Below are 17227 nucleotides of genomic sequence, written 5' to 3' on the forward strand. Positions count from 1 at the left end.
AATAATAATAAACAGAACTGATGTATGCATAATTACATATGTTTGAATCTGGAGACAATCAAATACTTAAAAAACTGAATTATTAATTTATGGATTAAATAAACAGTAACTAAATAAACAAATTAAAATCGAGATGATAAATAATTATAAAAACGAAAGCGAACGATACATCCTTTTTAATAAAAACGGAACGTAAATAATTTTTAATGAAAACGAAGGATAAATAATTTTTAATGAAAACGAAGGATAAATAATTTTTAATGAAAGCGAAGGATAAATACTTTTTAATGAAAACAAAGGATAAATAATTTTTAATGAAAACGAAGGATAAATACTTTTTAATGAAAACAAACGATAAATAATTTAAATCGAAACAAACAAACAATAAATGATTTTTAAGGAAAACGGAAGATTAAGAATTTTTAATGAAAAGAAACGCTAAAAACTTTTTAATGCAAACGAAGTGTAAATAATGTTTAATGAAAACGAAAAATAAATATTTTTAATGGAGAAGAAAGTTAAATAATTTTTAATGAAAACGGAAGTTAAATAATTTTAATAAAAACGAAAGCTAGATAATATTTAATTACAACGAACGATAAATAATATTTAATAAAAACGAAAGATAAATAATTTTTAATGAAGACGAAAGATAAATAATTTATCAAGAAAACAAACGATAAATGATTAAGAATAATGAAAACTATTCAAATTCAAAGAAATAATTTTAATACAAATAATAATTTTAATAGTGCATATATATGTGTTTCAAATCGGGTACATTTTAACTTAAAATTAAATCAGGTGTGAAATAGTAATTTAATGCACTTTTAGCAACTATAAAACCTCACTGTATTTTCTCGGCAAAATACTCCCTTGTAATTACACGTATTAAAATGTAAAACATTATTTTTTATTTTCCGGAAAAGAAAATACAGTCACTTTGGACAAGTTTTATGAATCCCGCTGCAATTTTTGGAGAAAATGAGCACCTTTCATAATAGTTAGTACTGTAATGGTTCGACTTTATTTTTGGACGTTAGCAAATCGCGTGACTTTAAGTAACACGGCTTTCTATTTAGAAAAGGAAGGGGAGAAGGAATTAGTGAATGTAGGAGCAGGAATATACGTACTAAATGCGTAGATTTAACGATTGTCAAGATAATTGAGTTCGTTGCCAGTCACTGGTGCATTACTGGTGAATTATACACAGATAATCCGGTGTAAATTGATTGACAAATCTGAACGTGACTGCGCAGACTCCACTCTTTAATTTGGCACTGATTTTAAGAGTGGGAACTTTATTAAGACTGGATTCCCGTCAAAGCTATTAAACGACGATGGTATGAATATTCATACAGTAATATGATGTAGAAGAGAAACAGTACGTGTTGATAGTTTATCACTCCTATGTTCCTACATTTACTAATCGCTTCCTCCCGTTCTCATTTCCTAAATAGAAGGCCATGCTACTAAAAATCACGTGACCTGCTAACGTCAAAAAATAAAGTAGAACGGTTACAATGCGCATTATTACGGAAGGTTCTACTTTTCTGTTTCAATTCTAAAAGGCGTAGTTATCTATAAAATAATACGTTAAGGCAATTTCATTTTCGTACGTACCGTACCATTCTCATGCCATTTTTAAAAAATTTAAAAAAATGTCTCGATTCTTGAAGATGCGATGCGAAAGAAAGTACTTTTGAAAATATTATATGATGCGTTGATACACTGGTTGTCGTAAGATAACTGAAGTTAAGCATTGTAAAGCCTGGTCAGTACCTGATGGTTTGGGAATGTTATCGTCGTAATACGTGTAGAGATTGAAAAAATCAGGCATAACTGACCATATCTCGAGGAAAAAGGGAATCCATCTACCATTATAGGACGAAGTAAAATTTATAGACAGAGAAGAACAGTGGAGAGTAAGACAACTGAAAGAAGCAGCACATATGTTGGGAGACAATCAATAATTAAATAGACCTACTATAGAAATTAACAGGATATGGGAACCGTTAATTATAAATTTATATAATTATAAAATGCAAATCGTCTTGCTGCTTGCTTTCTTGCTTTGATATTTAAACCATCCTTCTGGTTTCGGTTTAAAAGTCCGGTTAAGGATTTCCGGGTTCGCGCAAACCTTTGATACATACAGACGATATAAGTGAGATGTATTAATTCAAAACAATAACAATACGATAATTGTTTAAAAAATAAATTAAAAAAAAAAATGATCCATTTACGTGATTTTAAAATATATTTTCTTTGCCTAATCGCCGGAAAAATTGTAGGATCCTTCTACCGCTCTAGTAGATATCTCACTCCTGATGCAATTCTCTGCCCATATAACAGCCAGGTTTGGCCAACGATGGAGTACTGTTGCCACATCTGCACAGTGGCTGCTAGAAGCAGCTTATTCTGTCTTGACAGAGTTCAAAATAGATTTCGTAGCTTAGTGGGGGATGCCCTTTTTTCTTCCCTGCAACCTCTTTCTCACAGAAGAGACGTTGCGAGCCTGTCTGCTTTATCGTTATTTTTATGGCAAGTGCTCGCCTGAGCTTCAATCTACGCCCCCCCTTCGTCAGACTTACATGAAAAACACTCGTCTAGCCAAAACCATTATCAACAATTTCCCACACTCTTTATCTGTGCCTAAACCTAAACGTAGATTCCGTGAACAAGGCTTCTTTCTTAGAACTGTACGCCTGTGGAATTCTCTTCCATTTGTCTGTTTTCCAGCAGACTACAATCTAATTGTCTTCAAGTCCACCGTAAACAAGTTCTTGATGAACTGTCCCCCTAAGTAAACCAATTTACAAAATTCCCACTACTTATAATCACAATGACTAATGTATACCCATTAACCCTTATCCTCGAGTGGCCCGCATTACTCCTATGTAAATATATATATACATATATATATATATATATATATATATATATATATATATATATATATATATTTGTGCGTGATTAAAACATATTTCTTCCCGGTTCCGGTTTAAAAGTCCGGTTTGGGATCGAAAAGTCGTAAAAAAATAAAATAATATTAATGGTAATGGGGGGGGGGAGGCAACATCGAATCGGGGCTGTAAATCGTTTCTGAAAATAGGAGATCGATTAACTAGAACGTTGTATGTGAAACTGAACCCCCTTCCAAATCTTTAAATATTGATTTTTTCAAATTTTTGTAATCTGGTAGCTTAGTGTCCAATAATCCGCAGAAATAGTAAAAAAAAAAGACGAAAAGGAAAAAATTGTAAAAGGGTGCCGATTGTTCAGGTGAACCTACATATTTTTGAAAAATATTTTCTTTACGCAAGTTGTGCATGACTAAAATTAGAACTTGATTAAAAAAACCTACGGTTTTCGTGTCGAAAATTGTTTATTGACGATTATTTTATTTTCATTTTTCATTGCAAGTTAGAATTGTTTTCAAATAATAAAAAAAAGCAAATATGTTTTCCTCATGTAAAAAAAAAATAATGATCAATTTACATATTAAAAAAAAATATTTGGGCTTTTTTACGACAACCCAGCGTAGTTTATCTCGTAAAAAGAAATCAAAACCTGCCTTTTTTGCTAATACATTTTAACGGCCTTTAAAGAAGGATTTCTTTTTAAATAATTAAAAGTTAACATTTTAGCGTGGAGGATCAGTTTCCTATATAAATTTTACGTAAAATGAGACCTCACTTCTTGACGATATAGCAACATATGTAATCGTAGCATTTTTTTCAAATGGCGGGGTGGTGGCAGAAAATGAAAATGGGTGGGGGTGGAGTCATAAGCTCCAAACATTGTAATATACGTAGAAACACTTCCAAACGTGTGTGTGTTTGGAAGGGACTTTTCATTTTTTTAATTCTCTTCTACGCCTTTCCGTTGTTAAGTCTATTTGGTAACAGAAACCACAGTACCCTGCCGAATAAAATACGTCACATTTCAACTTACGGTATCCATCGAGGTCATGACCAGACTTTACAGCTGTCAATCATTCATGTGCTTTTCAATTATTTTATTGACATTTTCATTAACTGATATTCTTAAGTTCTTGTTATATAACAGCGATAATAAAAGAAAGCGCAGTAGTAAGAATAGTATAAATCTACTTCCGTAATGTTTGTTCCAAATTGAAAGCTTCACGTTTTCACCTATGCACTATGAACATTGTTAAACTTTAAACAAAAGTTATGGAGAATTTAAAATTTAAAGACCTAATTCTTTTGCATATTCTTTAATTTAATTCTTTGAGTTTTTCGTTTTGTTTTTTTGTTTTTACGTTCTAATATCTCTTATTTTTTCATTCTTGTTGAGTCACAAAATGATAATAGCATTTCGCAATATTGATTATTTCTCATGATTAAAAATTAAAATAGCAGAAAAAAAATCTAAAGAGAAAAAAATCGACACTGGATTATCTTTAAGACAAAACTTGTTTTGACGTCATAGCTTGAAAGACAACTGCGATTAAATGTTGATCCTCAAGCAAGGTTGCGTTGGATTACGGCTGATTTAGAAAGAGTTTATTAAAGATTCAATTGTAATCAGAAAATCACCCCAAGAAAAGAAATGCTGGGTTGAACAATAATTGTTTTCTTTTTAATATTGCATGACTTCTTAGCATTTTCAAGGAATCAAACATTTTATTCTTCGATTTTCTAAGTTTTAAAATTCGATATTTACAGATGAACTCATTCTTTTTAAATTATAATAGCAGGACGACTTGACGTTGCCCGGAGGAAAGTGTAACAAATTTCTATTCAAACCTCCATTTCTCTTCCTCTCTCTCTCTGTCGTTCTTTCTCATTTTCTTCCTCCGTCTATCAAACCCCACCTTTCTCCTCCACCCAGCCAATTATTATCTAGCCGGACACATACGCATAAATAACCCTTACTTATATAATAGATTCGTCAAGGAATGATCCAGTATTTTATCTCTAAATTAAAATCAATGGAAAATCGACTCCCCCCTCACCAACAAAACTCAATTCGCCCACAAAGAATTTTTTTTTTTCTAAATATTAGATATTATTTATCCGGGCCAATGCTCATTCAAAATATACCAACTTTGTGGTTGTTTGCTTGGTAGGTCTTTATTTACTACCCCTTTTCCACCCAGTTATGCTACTTGCTCCCCTTTTCCTTTATATCATACCAATTTTATCCACTCTTTCTTTTCTTTTCACATGTTATCCGCCTCTGTTTTGTCCGCCTCCCTGTCATTCCTCATTCTTTCTGTTGTATTCTACATTTTGTTCCCTCTCTTACTGTTTCATCATTTTATTTAGTATTTTATTTGTGGTTAAATAGTCAAGAGTTAACTATTCTACACTTTCCAGCCAACAATTTACGGGGTTAATTTCGACACGCTGCTGTCAAAACTCGCAACTCAAAAACTCGTAACTCTGCTGTTAAAACTTGCTACTCCAACAACCAACTCCAAACTGCTTGAGTCTCTGAAAAAGAAATCCAGCATTTTTATTTAAAATCGGAAGCATTTCATTTGCATATCAAGTACACGATCACAAGAATGTAAAGAGAAGCAACTGCCATATTTGTCTTTTTCTTTTTTTATTGCATGGCAAGGGACACTACAGGTTGCATAAAAACAGGTTTGTGCCAATTATGTTAAGGCTTTTAATCAGACTATTTACTTGCTGTTCCTTTTCTGTTATATTCTACTTCTTTTCTTTATTTTCCTATTTATTTTCTGTTAACTTCCATTTATCTTTTTTTCTTCTCCTTTGCTTCTGTCTTAATATCTGTCTCGTGGTGATCTCATTCTATAACATTTTGCTTCTTTTATCACATCTTTATTTCTTTCTATGTTTTCTCTATTTTCTTTTCGCTTCTCTTTCTTTTTTACTCTCAGTTCATAAATCATATATATTTTCATCGGTCTTTTTCGTCCTGTCCGTTCTTTCGCTCTATAGTTTATTTCTCCATTTGTTTTATTTCGTTATTTTTAAGTCTGTATAGAGCATAATTAATTAACTACTGGAACGACTTGCTGGATAATATCAAGTATGTAACTAGAGTAAATAAATTTTCTAAATAATATTGTTGAGCTTCATGAGTATGCTGTAAAGCTAAGCTAAACAAACCGGCCAACTATAGTCGAAGGTAGCTCAAAGGCTCCTTTTTATGAGCTGCTACGTCGAGATGTAAGGGAGGACGCCACTCTATTCTCAGATTAATACACTTTCCTTCTATCTTTTTATAATCCTGATAATCTTTTGCCAGAGGCGTAAAGTATCATTTTTAAGTCTTTAGTATGACTCGGTGGAAGATTGAACCTTGATCTCCCGGCCCATTAGTGAAGACTCTTACCACTATGCCAAATAGTGTAAAGTATGGGCTAATTAGGCAGATTTCAGAACTTTCATACAATAAGAATTCTTCCTTCAAACTCCTTGGCTTAACATTCAAAGGCAGTATGAACTGGGACAAATACATTGAGGACATTACGCAGACTGCTACAAAAAAGATTGATTCCCTCTATCGTGCTAGAAACCCACTCACACCTGAGAGTATCCTGTATCTCTACAAAGCCGCCATTCGCTAATGCATCGAGTATTATTGCCACATCTATTCTGGTGCATCTAGTCTCTCCCTCTTGGATAGGACCCAAAAAAAGAGTTTCTAATCTAATAGGTTCCACTTTGTTAACTAAGCTCCAACCTCTGTCTCATCACCGCAATATTGCATCTCTGTGCCTTTTTTTTTACATGTATTTCAATAGAAAGTGTTCTGATGAACCCATTGCACTTGTGCCCCCTTCGACGTACATATACCAGCAACAAAACCACACTCCTCCACTGTTGTGATCCCTAAATTCTACTGAAGCAGTTTCTTCTCTCGAACAGCTAGACTTTGGAATTCCCTTCATGCTATCTGCCCCCCTGACTGTACTGATATGCAGAAGTTTAAATATAACGTAAAACTGGGTAATCTTTCCTAAGCATGCCCCAAAATAGTAGCACCTTACGTTCAAGTTGCGATATGCTTTATTAGGGGTGAACATGATTGAAGAAAATCTAAAATTACTAAATTTAAGTGATTTGTGTGTGAAACAGCACTCACCCTGTGTTTTTTTTTACACAGGAATCATCACTTATGAAGGCCCGGAGGCCACTCGAGGATTAGGGTTAATGGGTATACATTAGTCAATGTGATTATAGCGTAGTAAACATAAGTAGTGGGAATTTGGTGAATTGGATTACTTAGGGGAACGGTTCATCAAGAATTTGTTCACGTTGGACTTGAAGACAATCAGATTGTAGTCAGCTGGAAAGCAGGCAATCGTAAAAGAGTTCCACATACGTGCAGTTCTAAGAAAGAAGTTTTGTTCATGGAATCCACGTTTAGGTTTAGGCACAGATACAAAGTGTGGGAAATTGTTGATAGTGGTTTTGGCTAAATGAGTGTTTTTCGTGATAGTTTTGCGAGGGGGGGGACCATAGATTGGAGACCAGATGAGCACTTGCCATAAAAATAACACTAAAGCAGAGATAGGCTCGCAACATCTCTTCTGTGAGAAAGAGGTTGCAGGGAAGAGAAGAGGGCACCCCCCACTAAGCTACAAAGTCTATTTTGAACTCTGTCAAGGCAGAATAAGCTGCTTTTAGCAGCTCCTGCCCAGATGTGGCAACAGTACTCCATCGTTGGCTGTACCTGGCTTTTATATAGGTAGAGAATTGCATCAGGAGTGAGATATCTATTTAAGCGGTAGAAGGATAACCGACTTCCTCCAAATAAGGAAGTTCCATGGCAGTATGAAATTCGCTAGCGGTCCCATTGCATATATATCGCCGTAAGGGAGATGACGACGTTAGGTTTTTGCCACTCTTTAAGTGATTTCTGTTTAAAATTTTGTCAGTGTTGTTAAAGTGTGAGATGAATAAAGATCCGTTCTAGAATTTGGACCAGCACTGTAACATTTACTTCTTATATTGCTTTTAACTAGGTGAATCCATAGATAAATTCTACTGTTCTTTACTTTTCTATTTGGGGAAGTAAATCGCGTAATAGAAACCGTTGCAACATGTAAAAGTCGATTTATTATGACTATTTACGCACTGGTACAAAATATTTCTTCTCAGCTATAGGTAAAATAACAACTTGTGCTCTCTTAATCAATATATATTGAATTTAAGTGAAAGAGGTGATTTACCGTAAAACCAACAAAACAAAAATATTTTATTCTGCAGTGAGATATGCATTGCTATTTTGTGCCTATGCATCGTTACCAGACAACGTTTCCAGTTCTTCAAGGGAAAGCAAACGAAATAAATTTTTCGTATCGTGTGCCATTTGTTTACAAACATCACTAACACGCCTGTAAACAGAGACATATACGTGAAAGACACGCTCCTATCTAGCTTAACACGCGTGATGAAATAAGTAACGGCCACGTCTGCTTATTTAACAACAAAAACGAAAAAATAGATAAATTTAGTTTTTTTAGCACAAACAACCAAAACAACCAACTTTCATTTGGAGTAAGATGTATATACATAGTCAAGAAATACCCTAGATATTTTTGACTCTAAGGAATCCAGCTAGAAATTAATTGTAGTCATTTGTATGTTTTGGTGTATCTCGCACCAGTAATGCGCGCACCTTTTATATATAAACCAGCAATATTTGAGCCTGTGAGATCAGATCATTCCTGTAATAACCTGTTCACTGTTGATTGCGATGTAATACTAGTTCTGTGCAGTTCTAGGAGGTCCACTCTCAAAATCCTTGCCTTTTCTCTTTAAGAAAGGGTTAGTTTATAGTTAATCAGCTGAGAGACTCTGCCGGGAATGCCGTTATGGCTACTAAGGCGTATTTTGCAGGGTTAGAATGCTCCTCCTCTGTGACGCTGTCTTTCTAAATCTCACTTTCCAAGCCTTGCATAATATTTCTCGTGCTGGGAGAGAAATAATTACCAGCTTAGCTGGGGAGTTTAGTTACCAGCTTAGCTGGGGGAGTGCGCTCTCTGTCAAGTCGTAGAGCACAGCAGTCGAGGGAACAAGCAGGCGCAGCAGTAACACCCAAACTGGTCCTTTAAGGACTAACTACAAACAATCAATGCAATTCAAGCAACCCTTTTAAGGACGACACACAAACTACTTGAATGAGATACAACTTACTCAACTGTTGCCTGTTTTCTGAGGCTTTCTTCTCAGCCTGCCACTCTAGTTTCTGCTCTTGCTGTGATTGCCCCTTCTTGCAGCATCTGCTCTATCGGTAGCAACTACCAGCTCCAGGGCCCGTCGAAGTTCAGCTCTCAGTTCCAACGCCCGCCAACATTCGGCTACCTCTTCTCGCACCCATTGACGTTCAGCTCCCAGTTCCAACCCTCGTCGACATTCGGCTACCCGTCCCCGTACCCATTGACGTCCAACTCTCAGTTCTAGCACTCGTCGACGTCCGGTTACCTATTCCAACATCTGATCTCGAACCAACCTGAGACACTTTATCATTACTCAGGTACGCCCGAACTTCGATCCCATGAGACGCCCGGCCTCACGCCGAAACATTCAAGATATAAAATCTCCATTGCTTAACGATTTACTGTTTCCAGTGGAAAATAAACGCACGATATCCATCGGTTTTAATCGTTCATCTGTGTGTCATCTCTTTGCTATTGCCGTTACCTCATTGCCTTGTGTCTATTTTCTTAGTTGTATGGTCGATTTGCACTTCACCTATCCACACCCTGCAACAAATTAAAGAAAGTTTAGATACCCTTTCGTATTTAGTTTCACAACAGAACGCTATAGAAACCAGTTACTGTAATAAAATACTTTTGCTTTCGTCCTTAGTGACTTAACTTCTTTATATTTAAAAAAAAACAAACACTTGAGGTAAGACAATGTACTATTCCTGTGTAAATTCGAAGCCATTTTTTTAAAGATGACAAAAGTTCTTTTCGTTTTAATTTTAAATAATCATTGGGGACAGTGTTTTATGGCGTTGTTGATTTTTTAGTCATTAGTTTCTCGCTAGATGCAAATCTAGTTTTCGGATCTGATCTTCTTAATTTTCCTATTTATTATTAGTTTTTCTCTCGTTATCATTTGTCGATGAGAATAATAACCAGAGGAGGTGGTCATGCTTGATGAAGTCAAAGCGAGCAACAAGATAGAATAAGCAATTTCTCTGAGACGCTGAAGAACTAGATTTGAAATTCAGTAAAGTCTCCCGTTGTAAACTAAATGAAATACTAAATGGTTTTAAAAAATGCCGTCGTGTATAAAATAATCTACACTTAGATAAAAAATCTTATTAGTTTATTTATGGAAGCTAAAACGATTGCAATTCTAAGAAAACTTGTAAAATGTTTACTACTACTACTACTACTACTACTACTACTACTACTACTACTACAAATAATAATAATAATAATAATAATGATAATCTGGAAACGACAGAAGGCATGGAACTACCCAACCAAACAGAACAAGACGACTATAAATACTTGGGAATTCTGGAAGCGGACACGATCAGAGCAACAGAAATGAAAGAAAAAGTTGGAAAGGAATACCTCAGAAGAACAAGAAAACTCCTGGGAACCAAATTATATAGTAGAAACCTAATAAAAGGTATAAATACATGGGCAGTGTCACTAGTGAGATTATCTGGACCGTTTATAGGATGGACAAAAGAAGAACTGAGACAGCTCGACCAGAAAACTAGGAAACTCATGACTATGCATAATGCACTACACCCGAAGGACGGTATTGACAGACTCTATGTGAAAAGGAAAGACGGCGAGAGAGGACTGATCTGTATAGAAGACTGTGTGAAGGACACAAAAAAAGAACTAGAAAATACATAATGCAAAACACTGAAAAGATAATTATGGCAACGAGAGACACAGAAAAAACACCCAACAAAATAGAAAACCGAGACAAACGACAAAAGGAGAAACGAGAAATGGGAAGAGAAACAACTCCACGGAAGATTCATAAGAATGACAAAAGATGAGAATAACGAAAACACCTGGACATCGATGCGAAAAGGACATATAAACCGAGAAACTGAATCTCTAATAACTGCAGCACAAGATAACTCGATAAGAACCAACCATATCAAAGCAAGGATCGATAAAACACAAGAAAACTGCAGATGCAAACCATGTGGACAAAGAGACGAAACGATAAACCATATAGTAAGTGAATGCAGCAAACTGGCCCAAAAGGAATACAAAAACAGGCATTACTAAGTGGAGAGGGCGGTCCACTGGGAATTGTGTAAATGGCTGCATTTTGAGCGTACAGATAAATACTACAAGCATAAACCCGCAACAGCACTCGAAAACGAGAACCACAAAATCCTATGGGACATGGACATACAAACGGAAAACCCATACAAGCAAGAAGACCAGATGGCGTAATAATTAATAAGAAAGAGTAATCCTGTCAACTCGTAGACTTTGCTGTCCCAGCTGACCACAGGGTGAGTATGAAAGAAAAGGAGAAACGAAGCAAATACACAGAACTAGCAAGAGAGTTAAAAGGGGACTGGATGATGAAGAAAATCAAAATAGTACCGATAATAGTAGGAGCACTAGGAACAATCCCGAAAAACCTGGAAAAAAAGAATAGCAGAAATTGGAATCAGAGGAATAGCTGCAAAAATACAACGCCTAACGATAATGAAAACGGCTGAAATATTAAGGAAAACCCTTGAATGCGGGGAATAACATAAGACAATATAACGAAGAAGCGTTACAGGGAATGAAGAACACCGAAGCTGCAGAACTACATGTTCTACACCCCCATCATGAATCCCCTCCATTGTTTCACCACCGTTCCCCCAATAGAAAAATGATACCAAAGAGCCGAGAAGGGTCAAGGAGGAAAGAAAGACCGAAGAGGGAGCATTGTCCAGACCTCTGCTGGACAAGTGTGAAGAGAACTGGGATCTTGGGGAGGCTTAGTGCCACTCAAATTCCAGTATAAACTAATGACAACTGCCAGCGAGAAATCAATGGTAAGCGGCTGTTGCGATGATGCAAATTTATTTGCAAATGTTATCGAAGGAGGAGGAGAGAGCTGGACGTCTGGGAAGACTTGTTGTCACTCAGCTTCCAGAGAACACCACAGGTCTCCAATCAGATTGTTTGTTGACGTGTGAAAGCTCCATGTGAGCCAATAATAATATCCTGTTAAATCGACCACATGTTGAATATCAAAGAAAAGGAGAAACGGAGCAAATACACAGAGCTAGCCAGAAAGGTGAAAGCGATATGGAAGATGAAGAAAATCAAAATAATTCCTATAATAGTGGGAACATTAAGAACAATTCCAGAAAACTTTGAAAAAAGAATGGGAGAAATTAGATTCAGACGAATGGCTGGAAAAATACAACGAACAACAATAATGAAAACAGCTGAAATATTAAGGAAAACCCTTGAACGTGGAGACTAACACAAGGACAGACCAGACAAACTGCTGCAGAGACAAAATATGAAGCGTTAAATGGAACCAAGAACATTGAAGCTGCATAATTGTTATCTAAACCCACCTTCATCCCCCATTACATAACTGTCCCCTCCCCACCTCAAAAAAAGAGTGAGTCCGAATAGCCAAGTAGTCAAGGAGGAAGGAACGACCAACAAGTGAGCACTAAACAGACATCCACTGTATAAGTGCGAAGAGAACTGTGACCTTTGGGAGGCTTATTGCCACTCAAATTCCAGTAAACACCAATTGCCACTGCACAACGAAAAATCAATGGCACGCAGCTATTGCGAGAATGTTAATTTATTTGAATAAAAATCCGGTGGAGATTACTGGGACATCTGGGAAGATTTGTTATCACTCAGCTTCCAGAGAACACAACAGTCTGTATTCAATGAGATCTTTAATGACTTGTGTGAAAGCTCCTTGTGAGCCGCCGCCGCCGCCGCCGCCGCCGCCGCCGCCGCCAACAACAACAACAACAACAACAACAACAACAACAACAACAACAACAACAACAACAATAATAATAATTCTTCTTCTTCTTCTTCTTCTTCTTCTTCTTCTTCTTCTTCTTCTTCTTCTTCTTCTTCTTCTGATTTCGTTTCCAGAGGATTTCCCTCGATCCCGGCTTCAAACCAGGAGCTTCAAAGATCAAGGGATTTCCTAAGGGTGTTGGTGGTACCTACAATAGCAGAGGTCTGAAGGTCGCCTAAAGCATCGGGGATTTGTAGTTTTTTCAATTGTCCTTCCAGACGACTTGATACTACTCCTAGTGTACCAACTACGACCGGAATTATTTGTGTTTTAAGCCCGTATATACACCTTATCTCCAAGGCCAGTGGAGCATAATTGCTCCACTTTTCATTCTCCTTTTTTCTCACATTGCTGTCCCAGGGTACTGAAAAGTCTACAATCTGCCAGTTTTTTGAGACTTTGTCAATGACGACCAAATCCGGAAGATTATGTTCCAATTGCTTGGTGGTTATAACACTTCTTGTCCCACCCTGCTTTTACCTTAGCATCCTCACTTGTTCTTACTTAATCAAGCACCTCCTCAAACCATTTTCCAGCACAATTCCCCCCCCCCCAACCTCCGTACAAACCTCCCAATATATCCGGAGTCCCATGCGATCGTGTCTTTTGCGGTATTCTCTCTGGGCCAGTCCACTACACCCTGCTGCAAGGTGCGCAATTAACTCTGAGGTCTTACCATAAATCTAGCATTCTGCAGCAACTTCCTCTCCTAGAACAACTTTTTTGAACAGTCGTGTTCTTAATGCCTGCTCTTGTGCTGCACAAACAAAAGCTTCAGTACTCTTAGCTAGATACCCAGCTCTAAGCCATTGCCACGATCTTTCATCGGTCACTTCTGCTATATCCTGGAAGAACTTTCCGTGCATTTTCTTCCTAGCCAATCTCTCTGCCCTTTCTATATCTATACATTCCACATAATCAGCCTTGGTCTCAATACCTCCACTTCGTTAGCCACAACCTTAAGCGTCCACTCATCACTTCTAACCACATGCTCCTTCAACGAGATCTCCTCGGTTCTAACACAATCGTTTACACTTTTCAATCTTCTCCCACCGTCTTTCCTCGTTTGATGATGATGATGATGATGATGATGATGATAATAATAATAATAATAATAATAATAATAATAATAATAATAATAATAATAATAATAATAATTCTGATTTCATTTATCAACGTCTCTCTGGAAAAGGATAGGATTCATTTCCAGAGGATTTCCCTCAATCCCGGCTTCAAACCAGGAGCTTCAAAGATCAAGGGTTTTCCTAAGGATGTTCGTAATAATAATAATAATAATAATAATAATAATAATTGTTTAAATTGACAACTAACACATGAAAAAAATGAGAGGATGTCCCCACAAAAACACATCTCCCCGTATAGATGATCAAATTAAGATATACATTAATACAAAAAATGCGTTGCCAGGAGAACGATTTACAGTATTTAAAAACAATATCCTATTTACAAACCACGTGGAAAATACAAACACACTGCAAGTGAGAGAACAGCTCTTTTAATAATCGTGGACTACTTTCCTATGAATGAAAAGAATGTCGTAAAGATAAAAAGCCCACAATCTGTTATATATAAATCAAAATATCATAAAGGCGTTAAAAAGCAAAAAGAAGAAAATAGCTATGGCATGGATTGACTACAAGAAAGCCCGTGCGCATCCTTGCAAAGGCAATGACGCCCTTAGTAAAATATATATTCAAAAGGGAGAATAGAATGACGTTTCATTCTTCAACCATTCATCCCGCCACCTTAACCCCTAAAAATTTTTTTAAAAAAACCCCCAGAGAACCCCATCAATGAAAAGAGAAGTGAGTATTTAGTTTTTTCTCACTGTAAGAACTGCAACACTAGGGTCGGAAAGTGGGATTGAGAAGTTAGCGTCCGCAAAGGAAGGTACTCTGACCTGCAAAAAGTGCTCGGACGGCCCCGTCAACATTCTTCAGTAAGGGCGCTTCAGGAGATTATCAATAAACTAACCCTTTCTCAAAGAGAGAAGGCAAAGGCTATGAGGGTGGACCCCCTAGAACTGCACAGAACTAGCATTGCACCGCAATCAACAGGAATGCCTTGGAGAGAGGGAAGAAAAAAGATAGCACAGATTTTCACAGACAAAGATGTCTGTAAAATAATGCCAGGCAGAAAAATTAATACGAAGAACCACGATAAAAAAGACTAGAATCCCCATGGCTTGAAAAAAAAACGTATATAAAAAGAACTTTACAAACCTGGAAACGTTGCAAATGCAAAAAGGGTTTTAACTGTTGTGAGCTCGAAAGTGGGACAAACAGTACTTTGGCTTTGACGGAAGAAACAAACAGAGCCTTTGATATATTATCGCCTCCTTCTTGTTTATTATAATGATCACGATTTAATTGAATTGAAACAATTTTGTGTTGGGTAGATCCTCGACGGAATTCACTGTCTTCTTTATAGAGCTTTGAAGCTATTCCTTTTAGACATTGGCGTTCTGTCCTCGGATGGGCTTATGAATACTGATATGGAACACGGCTCTTTGGCGACAGCTCTCGATGTCTTAAAACCGTCAGTGTTTCGGATTCTCAATTATTTTTATTTTATTTTATTTTTTCCTTGGTAATTCGACTTCACAAGACTCAAAATAGCGACGTTAAGCACTTTAGAAATTTTTATCTCATCTAAATTGTACCATCTACTATCTGTAATAGTCTTACTCTTAAAAGTTTTTTTTTTTTTGGCGAATTGGAATAGTCACAATAGCCTTCAGACGATTTGCTATATATTGTCAAAATCTTTAATTCTCCCTTTATCATAATTAAAGAGGGAACGTTGCCTCTCCCATCTCCACCGTTTTTGCTCTTACGAAACAGCTTGGGAAAATATTAAAATGTACACTCATTCATAGACTAGGAATTACACAAAACTGTAAGCAAAAGACAAAAATGGGCAAATACTTCAAATAAACTTAATAACCATTGATTCTGGGAGAGTTATCCAGTACTAATGGCTTCAGTTCCTTCCAGATTTCAACCTTTCTTATACCATCTTCGTACTAAGCTACTTCGGCCGCCACAAGATGGGAAACATCGGCTAAATAGTTGTCATAATGGTAGTCAAATTAGCTATCTTGAATGTCTAAGGGTTGCACATTGTAAATTTCCAGTTGCATGGTATCTTCTATGGCTCGTTGCGGATATATGTTGTTTAAAGGAGACTCATTTGATTCCGAGTCTAGAGACTTTCAGTTCTGTTAATCATAGGAGTGAATAAGTTTTAGGCTAGTAAAATAGCACTTTGAATGCTACTGTGTTTACCGATATGGATGACAGACTGTGCGTATTAGATGTTACCGTAAACGATGTGGCATTTCAGCATAGTATCTGTGGTGTTGAGATTAAACCATCTTACCAGACATAACCAACCCAGTTTGGGGTGTATTTAATATCTTTTCTGTTATCCTGAGACATCCTCCTAAGCATTACCTCCTTATTTAGGGATAATGTAGTATATGTTCTGTTATTATGAAACCGTTTTACAGGCAATACCACATATTTTGGTGAAAGAGGGTAATGAATTATCCGTTTTGTTGCTCTAAGACTGCCCTTTGTTATAGTGATTTGCCCTATTGTGTCCTATATGGACTCTTTCCTGAAAATATGAATAGTTATAATTGTTGTAGCAGATAAAGAGAGGAGGGAATGGAGGGGAGAAAGTCACCGTAACTAATCCAAATGAATTCTTTAGGAACCCATTACTAACGCTTGCTAATTACCTTTTCGGTGTCATTTCTTTTGTGCTATGTAAAACCACATCATACTTGGTTTTGCTAGATTTGATAATATAAATAATATTATTTCAACTCAAAAGTATTGTCAGATAGAAAGCCAGGTTATATCTTCATATTGCACCTGGAAATATTTAAAAGAGCGCAACTCTTCAGACATTCCAAATATAGGAAGTAAAATATGACGCTATTCTTATATGCATAGATACCCGCCAATGTCCGCTGAGATATCATGAGAAATGAAAGTCTCAAACCTCTAAAAATAAATATCAGATAAAGCTAAACACAAGACAAAAAAGTAGACGCTTAACGAGAATGTAGCACGACTGAAAGTATATATACTTACATACAAAGTTAGAAAAATCATGTCTAAAGAAATGAATTATTTTTACAAAAGTAAGCAACAATAAAAAAAACTTGATGCATTATTTGTATTGTTGTTTTCATC

The sequence above is a fragment of the Euprymna scolopes genome, chromosome 18, assembly GCF_053919585.1.
Source record: "Euprymna scolopes isolate OS-2025 chromosome 18, ASM5391958v1, whole genome shotgun sequence".
Classification (NCBI taxonomy): Eukaryota; Metazoa; Mollusca; class Cephalopoda; order Sepiida; family Sepiolidae; genus Euprymna; species Euprymna scolopes.